Source organism: Vulpes lagopus, chromosome 24 (assembly GCF_018345385.1).
Source record: "Vulpes lagopus strain Blue_001 chromosome 24, ASM1834538v1, whole genome shotgun sequence".
In the NCBI taxonomy this organism is placed as follows: Eukaryota; Metazoa; Chordata; class Mammalia; order Carnivora; family Canidae; genus Vulpes; species Vulpes lagopus.
In genome coordinates, this window is record NC_054847.1 from 519,789 (window position 1) to 533,396 (window position 13,608).

At 51.1% G+C, this 13,608-nt stretch overlaps 1 protein-coding gene across 2 annotated transcripts in view; it reads left to right on the forward strand.

Annotated features, from left to right (window-relative positions):
• The first annotated feature begins 10,514 nt into the window (after nucleotides 1–10,514).
• Nucleotides 10,515–13,608, forward strand: part of PLEKHB2 (pleckstrin homology domain containing B2) — a 49,866-nt gene continuing 46,772 nt past the window's right edge. Inside the window, exon 1 of one of the 2 annotated variants that reach the window (XM_041739704.1) lies at nucleotides 10,515–10,629. The gene's annotated coding sequence lies outside the window, so the exon portion shown is untranslated. Of the gene's footprint in view, nucleotides 10,630–10,704; nucleotides 11,107–13,608 lie in introns of those variants that run through there. The other variant, XM_041739705.1, reaches the window with a different exon arrangement.

Below are 13,608 nucleotides of genomic sequence, written 5' to 3' on the forward strand. Positions count from 1 at the left end.
GAGCCCTGGGGCCGCACCGGGGCCTGCGTGGAGCCCTGGGGCCCAGCACCCGGCCTGCGTGGAGCCCTGAGGCTCAGCACCTGCGTGGAGCCCTGGGGCCGCACCTGCGTGGAGCCCTAAGGCCCAGCACCCGGCCTGCGTGGAGCCCTGGGGCCCAGCACCCGGCCGGCGTGGAGCCCTGGGGCCCAGCACCCGGCCTGCGTGGAGCCCTGGGGCCCAGCACCCGGCCTGCGTGGAGCCCTGGGGCCCAGCACCCGGCCTGCGTGGAGCCCTGGGGCCCTGGGGCCGCAGCACCCGGCCTGCGTGGAGCCCTGGGGCCCAGCACCCGGCCTGCGTGGAGCCCTGGGGCCCAGCACCCGGCCTGCGTGGAGCCCTGGGGCCCAGCACCCGGCCTGCGTGGAGCCCTGGGGCCCAGCACCCGGCCTGCGTGGAGCCCTGGGGCCGCAGCACCCGGCCTGCGTGGAGCCCTGGGGCCGCAGCACCCGGCCTGCGTGGAGCCCTGGGGCCCAGCACCCGGCCTGCGTGGAGCCCTGGGGCCGCACCGGGGCCTGCGTGGAGCCCTGGGGCCCAGCACCCGGCCTGCGTGGAGCCCTGGGGCCCAGCACCCGGCCTGCGTGGAGCCCTGAGGCTCAGCACCTGCGTGGAGCCCTGAGGCTCAGCACCTGCGTGGAGCCCTGGGGCCGCACCTGCGTGGAGCCCTAAGGCCCAGCACCCGGCCTGCGTGGAGCCCTGGGGCCCAGCACCCGGCCTGCGTGGAGCCCTGGGGCCCAGCACCCGGCCTGCGTGGAGCCCTGGGGCCGCAGCGCGTGCCCCGCAGCCCACGACAGCAGAGCCGCACCGCAGAGCAGCACCGACCCCGCCTGCTCTGCCACTCACCGCGGCCCGCACTCATCAGACCGTCTAATACCCGCGATCATTTCTCGTAGGAGGGAACGGAGACACAAGGAGGCTGACAAGCTTTCAAGCAAACGTCACCAAGAGGCCCCCCAGGACTCCAACCCCGACGTCGGGCTCCCGGACCGTGCGCTTCTAAGGACGAGTCCCGCGGGGAAGTTTCCCACAACAGCGGTCGCTGCGGGTGCGATCAGTTCCCTGCCCGAGCCAGGAGCCTGGGAGCCCGCCCTGGGGAGGGCTGCAGTGCGGGAGTCCCACGCTGCGGGTGGGCTGGGTCCTCTGGAAGGGGCACCCCTGCAGGCAGGTGCTCAGCGGAAGGTACAGGGAGCTTGGCTCGGCGGCGACGCAGAGGACCTGATAGGGAGTGAGACTGTGTGTAGAGTCCCTAGAGACTCTTCACCTGGTACATCTGTGAGAATTCAGTGTGGGTCAAAGTAGTTGCAAAGGACGTGATTTCTGGCAGTCTGCAAATGTCAACGGTTTTTTCTTTTTTCTTTTTTTTTAGATTTGCTTTGAAGCAAATCTTTTGAAGCACCTGGCTGCTCTTCAATCACTAAAACAACTCTTGATCTTGGGGTCACAAGTTTGAGCCTCACATTGGGTGCAGAGATTACTCTAAAAATTTTTTTAAAACCTCCAAAAGGAGCACCTGGGTGGCTCAATTGGTTAAGCATCTGCCTTTGGTTCAGATGGGCCCCGAGCAGAGGGAGAGGAAGAGAGATCCTCAAGCACACTCTCCGCTGAGGTGGGCCGGGTCCAGAACCCCCAGATCATGACCTGAGCTGAAATCGAGACTTGGCTGCCCAAAGACGGAGCCGCCCAGGTGCCTCTGAAGATTTTTTAGTAATCTCTACACCCAAAGGGGGGCTGAAATTACAACCCCGAGATCAAGAGTCACAGGCTCCAGTAACTGAGCCGCTGAGGGTGCTCAGTGTTGACAGTTTTAAATGAAATGTTATTCTTTAAAACGACCACTAGAATATAAACACTCTGCCAATTCAACGCCCATTTCTTTCCATTTTAATTTTTACATGAGTAAGGTCTAAAACAAAAAATGTAATTATTCCGTTTTCTCCTTGACTGTTTCAATTTCACTGCCCCACAGAATTTTACCCTAATATACTTGTGTGTTGATTACCCCCCCTTTTTTTTAAAATTATATATATCTGTCAGGATAGCTAGGAAATACTCCAGTAACAACAAACCCAAAATCTTAGTGTCTTCACACAACAGAACTTTATTTCTTAGTTATGAATCAGGTCAAAAGCAGGTGAGATCATCTGAAAAACAATAGGAGAATTCAGCAACAATAAGAGAATTCAGCAACAGTAATCAAAATGAAAAAAATGTATGTAGCTACCATGCATCTACATAACAAACAATTGGAAGATACAATGAAATCATATAAAAGAGAAATATTATACAAAGAATATATAAATATAATAATTACTACCAATAAACTTTTATAATTGAAGATCTATGTGTATTAAACTTTAATCCCTGAATGGCACAAAAGAACACCTAAGCACATGGAGAAAATACACATACTCTTAGATGAGAAGGTTTAACATAAAAAAGGTATCAATGCAAAAAAAAAAAAAAAAAAAAAAAAGGTATCAATGCAAAAAAAAAAAAAAGATATCAATGCTCCCTAAATTAATTTATAAATGTAAATAAAATTCCTATAAACGTCAATAATTATTTTTAACTAAATGAAGTAATTCTAATTTACATTTAGGAAAAAAACCAAGAATAATCAAAAGAAAGAATCTGCCAGGAAAGTTTTGAAAATAAAGAGTAATATGATGGTGCCTGGCTACTAGATTAGAAAATGTATTTAAAAGCCTCAATAGGGGGCAGCCCTGGTCACCTAGGGGTTTAGCACCGCCTCCGGCCCAGGGTGTGATCCCAGAGACCTGGGATCAAATCCCATGTCGGGCTCCTTGCATGGGGCCTGCCTCCCCCACCCCCCACTCTCTCTCTCTCTCTCTCTCTCTCATAAATAAAATCTTAAAAAAAAAAAAAAGCCTCAACGGGACGCCTGGGGTGGCTCAGTCAGTTTAGCATCTGCCCCTTGAGATCAGGTCCTGGTCCCTGGGTGCTGGGATTGAGCCCTGAGTTCTCCCTGCTCAGAGGGGAGTCCGCTTCTCCATCTCCCTCTGCCCCTTCCCCTCTGCTCCTGTGCTCTTCACTCTAGCTTTCTCTCTCCCTCCCAAATAAATGGATACATACACTCTTTTCAGGCTCCAAGCATGGAGTCTGCTTGAAATTCTCTCTCCCTTTCCCTCTGCTCTTCCCACTTGTGCTCTCTCTCTCTCTGTAAAAATAAACATAATCTTTAAAAAAAATACAGAAATAACTTCTAAAATCCAAGAGACTGGGTGATATGTGGCTTAATTGGTTAAGCGACTGCCTTCAGCTCAGATCATGATCTCAGGGTCCTAGGATGGAGCCCTGCATTGGGCTTCCTGTTCATTGAGGAGTCTGCTTCTTCCTCTGCCCCTCTCCTCTACTGATGTGCACACACATGCGCTCTCTCTCAAACAAATAAAATCTTAAAAATAAAATAAAAATAAAATAAAATCCAAGAATGATACCTGTCATGAGGCCAGGGACAGAGTTGACCCTGAGCAAATGGAGGATGGAGGGAGAAGAATAATTTTCAAGGTTTGTTTCTCTCTCGAAATATATGAATGTATTACATTTTCTAAAATTGAATTATAAATAAATAAAATCTAATATGTTTTAAAGGAGCGTAAAATGGTATAATCATTTTGGGAAAAGATCTGGTTGTTTCTTTAAAAACTACACACACCTATCCAATACCCAATACATGGTAGGTGTCTGCCAAAGAGAGATGAGAACATACATCCATTCAAAGGAATTGTACAAACATTTTCATAGCAGTTTTGTTGATAATGGCCCCAAATTGAAAAAAGTATACACATCTATCCCCAGGAGAATAGCTGAACAAGCTCAGTAGGATGACTGGGGTCTGCTTACAATGACCTGTACTAGCTCCTAAAAGCCAAAGGATACATTTTCAAGAATTTGGAAAGACATTTGGCAAGCACAGCCATTATTAATTATAGAAATTTGATGTTAAAAACAAAAGAAATAAATATTCAAAAACATCCTTTCCTAATTCTTGGGTTTTATTGTTGCCTGTTCTGTGAGGCTCTTTGCAGCTATTGGACCTGTCTGGTGGAAATGCTCTATAACACTAGGCTGCAGGGCTTCCTTTCTTGCCTCCCCTCTATGAGGTCACACTGTAGCCTGAAATCAACAATGGTAGGAATATCTACACACGCAATTTGTCCAGTGATACTAATCAGGACTTAATTTATTGTTTGCTAATGTTCTGGGCTTAAGAAAATAATGGAGAAAATATTAATAATGTAGATTAAACTTAAAGGGTGTGATGTCTGTAACTGTCACATTATGAATATCACAGAAAATTTAGGACATATTCTTCTAATATCCAAAAATTATTATCTTACACAGCAAAGAAGTCACTCATGTCACTGACAAGCAACGGAAGTTCCAACAAGCTTATTTCATTTAAATCTTACTGGTTAACACAAAGGGAATTATCAACCTGGGGTACTATGCGGCATGGTAATAGCAAATTGTTTGAGGCCATTAAGTTTGGGGGTGAATTGGTATGCAGCAGTAAGTAATCAGAGAAACCCTTTCTCTTAAACTACAGTCCCAGGTCATGAAATCAATCTGACGATTTATTGTGTGCATTTTAAAAAGTGAGCTGAATGGAATGAGCACTGGGTGTTACACTAGATGTTGGGAAATCGAACTTCAAGAAAAATAAATAAAAATAAAAAGTGAACTGAACTAGAAATAAGAAAATAGAGTGCTAGCACAAAAGTATGCTTAAATATTGTTTTGTAAAACTCTGTATATATGTTTTTTTTTTAATTTTTTTTTTTTTTAATTTTTATTTATTTATGATAGTCACAGAGAGAGAGAGAGAGGCAGAGACACAGGCAGAGGGAGAAGCAGGCTCCATGCACCGGGAGCCCGACGTGGGATTCGATCCCGGGTCTCCAGGATCGCGCCCTGGGCCAAAGGCAGGCGCCAAACCGCTGCGCCACCCAGGGATCCCATGTATATATGTTTTTACATATATTATATACTGATCACTGAAAAACTATTTCATTTGTTTTAATTTGCATTTGTTAGAGTACAGGCAAGATTCATTTAAAAATGTTTGTTGCAGGGGCACCTGGATATGTCAGTTGGTTAAATATCCAACTCTTGATTTCTGCTCAGGTCATGATCTCAGGGTCATGGGATCAAGCTTTGTGTCTGTGTGTCTATGTCAGGCTCTACCCCTGGATGTGGAGCCTGCTTAAAATTCTCTGTTTCTCTCCCCCTCTGCATTCTCATGTTCTCTCTCTCTCTAAAAAAAAGAAAAACATGTTTGTTGCATTTGCTTTTTCTCTTATGTGAATGACTTACTCATATATATTTCTGCCTGTTTTTGTACTGGAGTTGTCTTAGTGTTTTTCTTATTAATCTATTTGGGTTCCTTCTATATAAAAATTGAGGGGTTAATAGGAAAGCAGCATTGTTTTCTGTTCATGATTTAGCTGGATGCAAAGTTTTTGAAAGGGCAGATTTTTTGGTATGGTTTGGTTCAGCACATAGGATTGAACATAGGGATCTACTTCCCTCCTCTTCCAAACCCTATTTAGTTAAAAGAAAAAATATTTTTATTTTTTTTTATGTAGGCTCCACTCCATGCCCAGCATAGAGCCCAATGTGGAGTCCCAAACTCATGACCCGAAGATCAACACCTGAGGTGAGATCAAGAGTCAGATGCTCAACCGACTGAGCCACCTAGGCACCCCCCAAAAATAGTATTTTTCCAAGAATCAATTCTGAATAGTCCTGGAAAACAAGTTAAGGGTATTATCATTAACCAGACGTTAGGAGACAGTTGAGCATGATAGAAAGCATTTGGGGTTGGAGGCTTCTGACTCAAGATGGCAGACCAAACACACTTTGGCCTTCTATTCTCCCCTTAGACCTTTATGAAATAGATAGTAGGTATTTAAACATAATAAGCAACACAGCAAACGAAAGCAGTAGTAGAAGTCATAGTGGGTGGGGGAGGAGAGGGCCTCACCTTCGTGTGGATGGTTTCAAGAAGCAGAGCAGGAGAGGGGAAGGGTGGTGAGAAATACACCTGTAAACAGAGACAGTAATAGTAAGGCTGCCTGTGCCACAGCCCTGCCCTGTCTCTTTTCCCCACTCTTGTATGCATGGACAGTTTCATGTTTATAGTGGGCAAAAACACAAGTGCTCTCCCCAGAAGAAATGGGCTCAACTACCTGAATAAAACTAATAATGCTTTTCAGTAGATGTTGAGAGCAAAATAAAGTCAAATTTAAACACTCAAGAACTCATTAGAGAAAGTTTCAGAATTTCCTTCTAGGAAGAGCAAAAGTACAGCAAGCTGAGTAGAAAGGCTTCCTAGTCCTGGACCAGACTTGGCTTTGGCTTGACCAAAGAGCCAAGTCTGTTTCTTACTAGGATTCTGGTTCCAAGTTATGTCGGGTGTGGCATGGAAAGACATGACATATTACTTCATGTTCTATTAATTTTTTTAAGATTTATTTATTTTAAATGATTTATTAAAAAATTTATTTATTTATCTGAGAGAGAGAGAGAGAGTAGAAGCATGGGAGGGGCAGAGGGAGAGGGAGAAGCATGCTCCTGGCTGAGTAGGAAGCTGAATGTGGATGGAGGTTAGATTCCAGGACTCTGGGATCACAACCTGATCTGACTGCAGATGCTCAACTGCCTGAACCACCCAGGTGCCCCTATTTATTTATTTTAGTAATCTCCACACCCAACACGAGGCTTGAACTCCCAACCAAGAGATCAGCAGTCACATGCTCTACCAACTGAGCTAGCCAGACACCCAGATGTCCTATTCAGATTTCCTTTTTTAACCACAAAAAACTTACACTTTCTTTTTTCAATTTCAGTACTAGTAATTGGGGCAAAAAAGGGAGTGGGGCTAATCAACACATAATTTGGCTTGAACAAGTTGAACCACACATTCTATGGAGCCATGGAACCAGGCAACTGAGGACTGCAGAGTCCCAGTGTAGCTCCTTGAAGCCTTGTTTCAATTCTAGACCAGAGGCTACATATTCAGTATTGGCAGATGTGGGGCTGGAATTTAGGTGTTCTTACCTGCAGTTGGTCTTCTTCCTCCTGCACTTTTCTTGTCAGCAAACTTGGTCAGAAAGTCAGTTTTACTGGGCACTGTTCCTTGTGAGAGAGCTCTGCAACCATCCTGGGACATGTAGCACTAGGCCCAGTGGCAGCAAGCTGGCTGTGCTGGGCTCAGAAGGACTTAGGTGGGGCACCTGGGTGGCTCAGTGGTTGAGCCTTTGGGTCAGATTGTGATCCTGGGTTCCTGGGATTGAGTCCTACTTCTCCCTCTGCCTATGTCTCTGCCTCTCTCTGTATTTCTCATGAACAAATAAATTAAATCTTACACACACACACACACACACACACACACACACACAATGACTTAGGTGATTTGGGAGCATGTCAGAACACTCCAGAGGAGACTTTGGTTTACTTCCTGCTTCCACTTACGGAATCCCAGGAGTCCAGAATGTTTAGGATCTGAATGTTGCTGTTCTTCATATCACCCGTCACTGGTGATAGTGCACTATGATTTTCAATTCATATTTATTGAATAGTATTTGTAGCTATGCACAAGTCATAGTGCTGGTGAGTGCTTATGAACTTTGCCAATTATGGTGAAATACTGTATTAATAGCCTAATACTGTATTAATAGCCTAATAGCCTTGACCTGAATTTGGGTTAAAGAGATTAAAGAATTAAAGAAAAAAGAAAGAAAAGAAAGTTAATTTTACTAAACCAGGAAACTTACTAGGAAACCTCTCCTGCTCTAACTCCTGGAACATCTGTATAAACCAAACTGGGTTCAAATATTACTTTTTTCTGGGGCACCTGGGTGGCTCACTTGGTTAAGTGGCTACCTCTTGAACTCAGCTCAGGCCTTAATCTAAGGGTTGTGAGCTTAAAGATAGATAGATATAGGGCAGCCGGGGTGGCTCAGCGGTTTAGTACCGCCTTCAGTCCAGGGTGTGATCCCGGGATTGAGTCCCACGTCGGACTCCCTTCATGGAGCCTGCTTCTTCCTCTGCCTGTGCCTCTGCCTCTCTCTCTCTCTCTCTCTCTCTATCCCTCATGAATAAATAAATATTTTAAAAATATAGATATGTATAGATATAGATATATCTAGATATAGATATATATGTATAATTTTTTCCTATTGTCTAAGTGATTTTAAAGTTAAGTGATTAATTGAAGAAAATTTGGAAAATACAGAAAAATATGAAGATGAAAGACAATGTTTGTGTATGTTTGGACACTCCAAATCCAAACCTTCAAAGATACCTAAAACTAACACAGAATATAGGGCTAGCTTTACCACTTACTGAAAGAGGTCAGGAACTTCAGTGATGTCAGGCAATTGGCTCAAGCTCATGCTTGGGTGGTGGGACCAGGAAGAATTCTAGATGAATCTTTGAACTGTTTGTTGACTAAGTCACACTATTTTGCAAAAGATTAGATTGGAAGGCATCACAGGATTCCCCACCCTGTATTACTCTTCAGAGAGGAGCTGGGTTAAGACGTGAGCTTTTGCCATCAGAGTCTGGAGTTTTGTTTTGTTTTTTTTTTTTAAGATTTATTTGTTTGTTTATTTATTTATGATAGACGTGGAGAGAGAGAGAGGCAGAGACACAGGGGGAGGGAGAAGCAGGCTCCATACTGGGAGCCTGACACGGGACTGGAGTTTTGAAGACCATTAACTACTGGCCTTTCCTATAGATTTTTTTAAAGTGTGTGTATGTGTGTGTGTGTGTAGAGAGACAGTGCAAAAAAGTTTACATGCAGATGTTAAAAATGAGAAAGCAGCCCCAAAATGGAGATACTTTTGCTAAATTCCACACTAGCAAGCCAAGATTTAATACCTAACCTAATTGTAGTTTCAATCTCCCAGGAATAATCTTTAACCAGACAACATGGAATTACCTGGTAAACACAGTGAGATAATCCTCTTGGTAGACCCTTGCTGATCTCCTTAGGCAGACAACCTTGCCTGAAGCAGTGCATTCTTTGCTAATAATTTTCTTTTCCTATTCCTTTTCACCTTGAAAAACCTTTCCTTTTCTACAGCTCACTGAAGCTCCTTTCTATTTGATGGGTGTGATGCTGCCTGATTTGTGAATCGTTGAATAAAATCAATTAATCTCTCAATTTATTCAGTTAAATGTTTGCTATTCACCACAGAGAAGAAAACAAACCTGAAGTGTACAGCTTGATAAATGTCTAAAAAATTCACCTTTTTAAAAATTCCCATAAAGGGTCCGTACCCTGATCCTAGAGGCCCCACAGGGTCTTAAAAGCATCTTAAACGTTCAGCAGTAAAGGTAACTAACGTTTCTGCTTTTTCCCTCCATGGTCTTTTTTAAATGAACTTTTTATACTGGAATACTTTTATTCGTTTTTTAATATTTTAAATATTTCATTTATTTGAGAGAGAGAGAAAGAGAGTGAGCACAGGCAGGGGGAGCTGCAGGAGGGAGACGCAGGCTTCTGGGCGGGGAGCCTGGCGCGGGGCTGCGTCCCCAGACCAAAGGCAGATGCTTAACTGACTGAGCAACCCAGGTGCCCCTATTTTTTTTTTCTTGAAGATTTTATTTATTTATTCACGACAGACACAGAGAGAGAGAGGCAGACACAGGCAGAGGGAGGAGCAGGCTCCACGCGGGGAGCCCGACGCGGGACTCGATCCCGGTCTCCGGCATCACGTCCCGGGCCCAAGGCAGCGCCAAACCGCTGGGCCACGGGGCTGCCCAGGTGCCCTATTTTGGGATGACTCTAAGTTCGCAGGACAGCCCGCAGGCTCCTCGCCCCGCCCCCTAACAGTGTCCACGTCCCGCACCGTCACGGTGCGATCGTCCAGACTCGAGCTCGCAAGGACTCACGATCCATCAAGGCGAAGACTCTCTCCGCGATTCCCCAGCGTCCTCACTCGCCCTCTTCCAGGTTCGGGCCCCACCCAGGACCCCGCGCTGCATCCCCCAGCGACAGCTTGCGGCGCTCCCTTGTTTCCCACGACTCCGAGGCCCGCGGGCTGCCCCGCTACCCCCGCCTGCTCCCCGCGGCCGGTCCCGGCTCCGCACCGCGGCCCCTCGCCGGTCTCCGGGGGAAGCGATCGCGCCGAGGCGGGCGGGGTCGGCGCGGGCCGGCGGCCCCCGGGTGGGGAGCGACTCCTCGGGGTTCTCGTACGCGGAGCCTCGTCTTCTCCGCATCAGGCCGCTTCAGACCAACGGATCCTCGCGTGTCTGTGCCACGCTCCAGGCGGCGACCAGCGCCGCAGCATCCCCCGCGGCTCCCACACGCCTCCGCCGTCACAGCGGCTTCCGGCGGCCCCCACTTCCGGCCCCGCTCCCCCAGCCCCGCCTCCCTGCCCGCCGCGGCCCCGCCCCCGCCCCCGCCCCCGCCCAGGCCCGCCCCTCGGGCACGGCGCATGCGCGCTGGAAACGCTGACGTCGGACCGCGGCCAGGACGCAGGCGCGAGGCAGGCGGGCGGGCGGGGCCCCTGGCGGCGTCCTGCGCTCCCCGGTCCTGCGCGGCTGCTGCGCTGCGGTTCGCAGGTAAACGCGCCGGCCCCGTGGGGCGCCCCGGGCGTCCTTCTGCCCCGCATCCCCGAGGCGGCCCCTCTGCAGCCTCTCCTGGAGCTGCCCGGCCCGACCCTGACGGGACCGCCCAGACCCGCCGCCGCCCCCGCCCGCACCCCGGGCCCCGGCTCCGCCCGCCCCGCGGGGATCCCGGTCCCCTGGCGCCGCCGACCCAGCGCCCGTCGGAGGCGACGCCCCGCCCGCCTCCCCGGCGTTGCCGCCTCGGAGCCTCGGGAAGGAGGGCAGGTCTGGCCGCTCACTCCGCCCAGCCACGGGCCGCCCCAGAGAGGACGGTCCTCGGTCCTCCGCCCTCGCCGCCCGCTCCCTGGAGCCGGCGCCGGACTCCTCCCGGCTCGGGTTCCCTCTCGCCTGCCTGGGGCCGGCGCCTCTGAAGCCTTCCCGGGAGCTGCGCAGCCGCGCCCGAGCTCTCCTGCGGCCCCCCCCGCCCCGCAGGTGCGGCTCCCCCCGCCGCAGGTGCGGCTCCCCCCCCCCGCAGGTCCTGCCCCCCCGCAGGTGCGGCTCCCCCCCCCCGCAGGTGCGGCTCCCCCCCTGCAGCTCCCCCCGCAGGTCCTCCCCCCGCAGGTGCGGCTCCCCCCCCCCCCCGCAGCTCCTCCTCCCCGCCCGCACCCGCACCGAGCCCGCCCTCTCCTCCAGGAACCGTCACCGCCGTTGCCATGGTGCCCGGGCGGACGTACTTGCTCCTGGCTGTGCAGCGAGGGGGTCGCCCTGGGGCCGCGGTATTACGTTGTCTTTTCCCCACTTGAACCTTTCACTCAGCCGGACCGGGACCTCCGGAGCTCGGGGGTTTTAGTTTTGCGTCCGCACAGTTTTGCTTTTACCCTATACGTAGAGTGACTTGCCTAGAAGAGGCCTCATTAAAGTGAAGGAAAGTAAGTTCCTGGTCTTCAGGGTGGGTGGAGAGGATGTGCTGTGATGCTCATCCCGCCGGAAAGACCTCGAGGAACGTGGGTCACTCCCATTCCCAGCCCGTTGCTCCTGGAGAATCCCTTTTTTTGTTTGTTTGTTCTAGTCTCCTCTGACTAGAACAGGGTGGAGCCACTGCCAGAGCCCTGAGCCTTTACGTCCATAGGGAGGGAAGTACCTGGGTCTGCTGACGGTCAGCGCAGGAAGTGAGTCGTGCGACATCACGAGGGGACTTTGGGCCAGGGCCAGGGCTTCCTCGTGGCCTCCGATCTGTGTCCAGCAGGCGAGGACTGCAGCGTCGGGGTGTAGGTGCTTGGGCCAGGGCTTCCTTGTGGCCTCCGATCTGTGTCCAGCAGGCGGGGACTGCAGCGTCGGGGTGTAGGTGCTTGGGCCAGGGCTTCCTTGTGGCCTCCGATCTGTGTCCAGCAGGCGGGGACTGCAGTGTTGGGGTGTAGGTGCTTGGGCCAGGGCTTCCTGTGGCCTCCGATCTGTGTCCAGCAGGCGGGGACTGCAGCGTCGGGGTGTACGTGCTTGGGCCAGGGCTTCCTTGTGGCCTCCGATCTGTGTCCAGCAGGCGGGGACTGCAGCGTCGGGGTGTAGGTGCTTGGGCCAGGGCTTCCTCGTGGCCTCCGATCTGTGTCCAGCAGGCGGGGACTGCAGCGTCGGGGTGTAGGTGCTTGGGTCAGAGCTTCCTCGTGGTCTCCGATCTGTGTCCAGCAGGCGGGGACTGCAGCGTCGGGGTGTAGGTGCTTGGGCCAGGGCTTCCTTGTGGCCTCCGATCTGTGTCCAGCAGGCGGGGACTGCAGTGTTGGGGTGTAGGTGCTTGGGCCAGGGCTTCCTGTGGCCTCCGATCTGTGTCCAGCAGGCGGGGACTGCAGCGTCGGGGTGTAGGTGCTTGGGTCAGGGCTTCCTTGTGGCCTCCGATCTGTGTCCAGCAGGCGGGGACTGCAGCGTCGGGGTGTAGGTGCTTGGGCCAGGGCTTCCTCGTGGCCTCCGATCTGTGTCCAGCAGGCGGGGACTGCAGCGTCGGGGTGTAGGTGCTTGGGTCAGAGCTTCCTCGTGGTCTCCGATCTGTGTCCAGCAGGCGGGGACTGCAGCGTCGGGGTGTAGGTGCTTGGGCCAGGGCTTCCTTGTGGCCTCCGATCTGTGTCCAGCAGGCGGGGACTGCAGCGTCGGGGTGTAGGTGCTTGGGCCAGGGCTTCCTTGTGGCCTCCGATCTGTGTCCAGCAGGCGGGGACTGCAGTGTTGGGGTGTAGGTGCTTGGGCCAGGGCTTCCTGTGGCCTCCGATCTGTGTCCAGCAGGCGGGGACTGCAGCGTCGGGGTGTAGGTGCTTGGGCCAGGGCTTCCTCGTGGCCTCCGATCTGTGTCCAGCAGGCGGGGACTGCAGCGTCGGGGTGTAGGTGCTTGGGTCAGAGCTTCCTCATGGCCTCCGATCTGTGTCCAGCAGGCGGGGACTGCAGCGTCGGGGTGTAGGTGCTTGGGCCAGGGCTTCCTTGTGGCCTCCGATCTGTGTCCAGCAGGCGGGGACTGTAGCGTCGGGGTGTAGGTGCTTGGGCCAGGGCTTCCTTGTGGCCTCCGATCTGTGTCCAGCAGGCGGGGACTGCAGCGTCAGGGTGTAGGTGCTCACACTGGCCTGCCCTTGGGGGTGAGCTTGCCCCGGCTTTGCTTCTTGAGTTGCTGATTTTTACTTGACTCCCCTCCCCTCTCCCCAACGTACTGATCTATGAGGACAGGAATCCAAAATGTCACAGCATCCCCCTGGCAGACAGCACAGTGAAGTCGATGCTCCCTAAAGGAGGCTGCAGAGAGGAACTCAGCACCTGACAGAGGCTCTTTACTAGCATATTTTTAATGGTGTTAGCACATCCTGTAAGTAAAATTCCCAATAATCTCAGGGACTGAATTTGTAAAATTTGTTCACGACTGGTACTGGTTATAGAATGAGTACATTCCAGTCTTCTTGTGATAGTCGTGTTGCTTCCTGAAGGACAGACTTTTTTTTTTTTACTCCTTCTAGAAGCTTTACTATG